This window comes from Branchiostoma lanceolatum, chromosome 5 (assembly GCF_035083965.1).
Source record: "Branchiostoma lanceolatum isolate klBraLanc5 chromosome 5, klBraLanc5.hap2, whole genome shotgun sequence".
Taxonomy (NCBI): domain Eukaryota; kingdom Metazoa; phylum Chordata; class Leptocardii; order Amphioxiformes; family Branchiostomatidae; genus Branchiostoma; species Branchiostoma lanceolatum.
The window spans coordinates 2,151,038-2,155,366 of record NC_089726.1 but is presented as its reverse complement, the minus strand read 5'-3'; positions in this window follow the sequence as shown (position 1 = coordinate 2,155,366).

Genomic DNA, 4,329 nt, shown 5'->3' with positions numbered 1-4,329 from the left:
CGGGGATCAGTTGTGGCCGAGTGTTGATGTTTTTTACCCGCGCTTCGTCGCGCGCGGGCGGGGCATGCGGTCGCTAGGGGCAACCACCAATCAGAGGCCACCCCGATCATCGTCGTACGGAGAGTGTGGGAGAGTGTTTTATTGATGATGACTGGAGCTAGCTCAAGTTAAAGGAAGTGGTTTATTTTCTTAGAGACACCCAAGAATCATCGTGAAAAAACAATGGGTCAGACTTATTGCCAAAACACATTTACTGCGTCTCTGTCGTCATAGCGAAGCACCCAACATAAGAAGCATTCCTATCTACTTAACTAGTAGAAAAGTCCAATAATTTTCGTTATGACAAAAGGAATATTTTAATTCAAAAGACGAAACCCATAGGAAAGCGCTAGTGTATATTTTTTATTGCCGGCAATGAACTACTATTTAAAGAATATTTAAAGGCTGTAAAATGCACCACCTTTCATTGAAAATTAAAGACAAAGTCTTAAGTCTTGAAAGTTTTCCCTTCGGGAAATGCATGCTTTTTATCTTCAGTTTGAACTAAAATGTCAAGGTGGTCCAAAAGTAAACTAACTTTCCTTATAGCAAGACCTACCCACAAACAAAACTCACAACAACCCATTTCAACATTCTAAGTCTATAGTAGACAACGTCATTGTTTTAACCTATTTTCCGCCTGTAATAAAAATATGGAAACAGTCATAACCATATGAGTAGTGTCGAAGTTACATCATCGTTCAAAAGCACTCCTTGCGGCCTACAAGTGAGTAGCAGGTCGAAATTATTCGAACCCTTGGGATCTTCGATTTGTCCTCTGAGGGACTCACTCCGCCTAGCGGTTAAGTGAAATTGTGCAAGCCTGGATCTGAAGACAAGAAGGTTATGAATCTTATAAAAAATTGGAATGTTATGATACCTTGTTTCTAATATATACATATATATATAGAGAGAGAGAGAGGGAGAGAGAGAGAGAGAGAGAGAGCGAGAGAGAGAGAGAGAGAGAGAGAGAGAGAGAGAGGTCAACTTCAACTTGAATTACCCCCAAATAACCCCGCTAGGGACAAAGGGAGGAGGTCCCAGGCTAAGGCGGGCAGGCCTCCAGCGTATTCCAGTGTTGATTAATCAATTGGTTGATCGATCGATTGATTCATTGACTGGTTCATTGATCGACTGACTGAAGAAACGGCATATCCGTCAACAAGGGAAAGTCCTCCCCTGTCCGCATGCGCGTGTGTAAGTGACCACGCGTTGTCCGCACAACTTCCCTTTGTCCGCCTGTAACTCTGGCCCGCCCAGCCGCGGGAGGCAAGCATCACTTTCTGACGGGCACCCGGGTCAGACGACACAACGGCGCCATAGCAACGTGGGTAGCAACGGAAGATCACGTGTCAGCCGGCCGGATCGGGTGGCCCCGAGTGTTGATGGTACAAATTGTCGGGTGAAGGGTGTTCTCTCACCGCGAGGTTTCTTAGGAGTTCTCAAAGGCGAAGTGAGCTGTGCAAGACACCGATGAAGACGCCAAAGTAAGTGAAGACGCTTTACCGCCTATCTTAAGTCTCTTGGCGTTCTGTTGGGAACGTACATGGTCGCTAGACGCAACAGTCTCGCAAAACTAACAGTTTATATTTGATGGGTCGGTAGCATTCTGTAGTAAATTGTCCAACTCATTTGTGTACACAACCATAGTTGTTGGCATATTGTTACGAAAGTGTGTTGTCAATATTCAAGTCATGCATTGCTGAAAAAGCTTGCGAAAAATATTGGTGTGAGCACTAAGATGGTCAAAATTGTTCTTATCATTTTTAACCACGATTTGTTTTGTCAAGTTAAGTACGTGAACTTAGGTTTTTGTCGTCGGTTTGTAATTATATTTACGCATCAATAAAGAACAATTACGTTGTATTTTGCCGTAAATATTGGACAAAACAGACCACATAGTGGCAAACAAACCTACAAGAGATTACGCAGCCTTTGGACGTGAAATCGTTTATTTTGGAAGAGAACACCTGTTTGGATTATACGGTCTATTGTTCCACCGCACGAATGTATTAAAGGGGTTTTAAACATGACCCTGGTAGCATAGCGGTGGCTTTGGGCTAATAACTACGGGCTTTGGAGGTTTGCTTTGTAAATCCTAAACACATAGCTTCAGAATTTTGCGAAGTTACAAGTTTCGCGAACTATTGTTGGAGAATAAAACGTTCTATTCACCACAAGGTCTCTCACAATCCCACAAGCCTCTGTTAACAGATACAATATTAGCTAATTGAAGAGTTGAGTGTCTACATTGTGTAGTTAATCATACACAACGACTAGGCTTGTTACAAATCACACCACTAGATTTCGTTATTTCAACTCGGACTGATTTCGTTGCTTTTTGCTTTTCAAGCTTAGGCCCAGTACGTCGCATATCTTCTCTATGCAATATCATGCCATCTAATGTAATATCATTGTACAACATGAATATACATGTACAACCAAAGCGGTAGAGTTAAGTGTATATATGTTAAGTTGCTATGCCATGAACAAAGTTGTAACAGGTCGCACTTCTACGCTTACTAGCGCATGTCGGACATGTGATAGGGCACTGTACCATGGAACCCATAGCTGTCTGTTCTAACGTGACTCTCCGCTCTGGTTGTGCGTAACCGTAATCTCCAAGCAGATGTAAGGTAGGGTTTCGTTTTGTGGGTCTTTTGTGGCCTTTTCTGTGTCTTTGTATCTCTCTACTAATGCGCGCTTTCCTTATAGTGGAAGGTGGAACAGGAAAAAAAAGTACATTGATAGAGAACACTCAGAAACCCAGATAACAGACCCACAGAACAAGACCGACCGCTGCGTCTGCTTGGAGATTGGCGTAACCGTATCGCCCTTGTGAGGTCGTCGGGGGAGCTCAAGTGGAACCCCGGCTGTGTGCGCTGCTAGCGACCCGTGAACGGGCCATCAGATACGACCGGGGTAGTTTATACGGGGATAGAAAAACTGGAACAACAGCTACGAGTAGCAACTACGGAGACCCTCGTGGTCTTTTAGAGTATGTGATCAGCCGTTTTAAAAGTTCCACGTAATTCGTAGTAAATTCAACGTAGAGCGTAATCGGTGCGCGTACATGGCCGACTTAAACGTAATACGTAGTCACTGCCTTCATGGATTCAGCGTAGAGCTTGTACTCCCTTTTCATGTAGTACTCCCAACTATGTATCTAAAGATAGATAGAGGAAGAGAGAATACCCGTGTTACTTCCGTATCAGTTTGGCACTGAAGCAGTATTATGGGCAAAGGGTTGAATCTACCACCCCTGATATTGTAGCATTAGTTAGAACCTCTTAGCTGCAACCAATTTAATCATACAAACATTTGATAGGTCGCTAAACGGATTTTGTAGATAAATCTTCGTACGTTTTGTATGTTTTATTGTCTTTTAAATGTATTCCAATTATAAAATCGAGAGTCACGCGATACAATTTTGGTCGCCCAACGGCCGCTCAGCGATCGCTTCAAGCGGGGGACTTCAAGCGGTGTTTGACTAAAACTTAGATGATGTCTCCAACTTCCAGTGCTTTTTTCCCAAATTTGAATTGAACAAAATTAAGTTGACCGCTCGAATGTGAATACGTGCTTGATGTCCACCAATACCGGAACTCAGTCCCAATCAATGGGAAACCGCGGTCTCCTGTTTCCAACTCTCATCTCATTCAGACGCCCTCTGGACTGCGTAAGTGTCCTTCACCAAATTATTCAAAAGTTTCTTGTGGCAATAGGTGCTCTTCAGCTGCGTGCGAGTGTGCGGCACTTCAATCAGGATCGTGTGATTCGCCGCTGGGGCACGCGAAGGATTTGATTTTGGCCCGGATTTCTTTGATAACATTTACACGTGACCTTTACATTTCTGGAGCACAAGTCACTTAGTTGTCGCATGAAGAGAACCCTGGCGGCGATTTGGTACAGATATGAAAACCAGTTGCCAGATCTTCCTTGGTACCTCTGCGGTCAAATAGTTAGACTTAAGGATAGGAGAAGAAGAAGATAAGGATGAACAGTGGCATCAAGAACTACAGCCATTTGCCAGAGATTGCCACTTCACAGTAGCGTACAGTTTCGGTGAGTCAAAAGAGAACGCGGGACTGGAACCCTCGACCCCGAAGTATCGTCGGACAGAGCGCTGGATGTTGTTTACAACTCTTGTTGTGAAAATACAACGTTCTTCACAGACGTGTTTTTCCCCAGCGAGAAAGGAGGTCATCTTCTTACAGCCAGTAGAACGGAAACAAGCTGCAGACACTAGGCAGAGGCAATCTTACGGTGCGGTCACATTCGCCGTCGGTC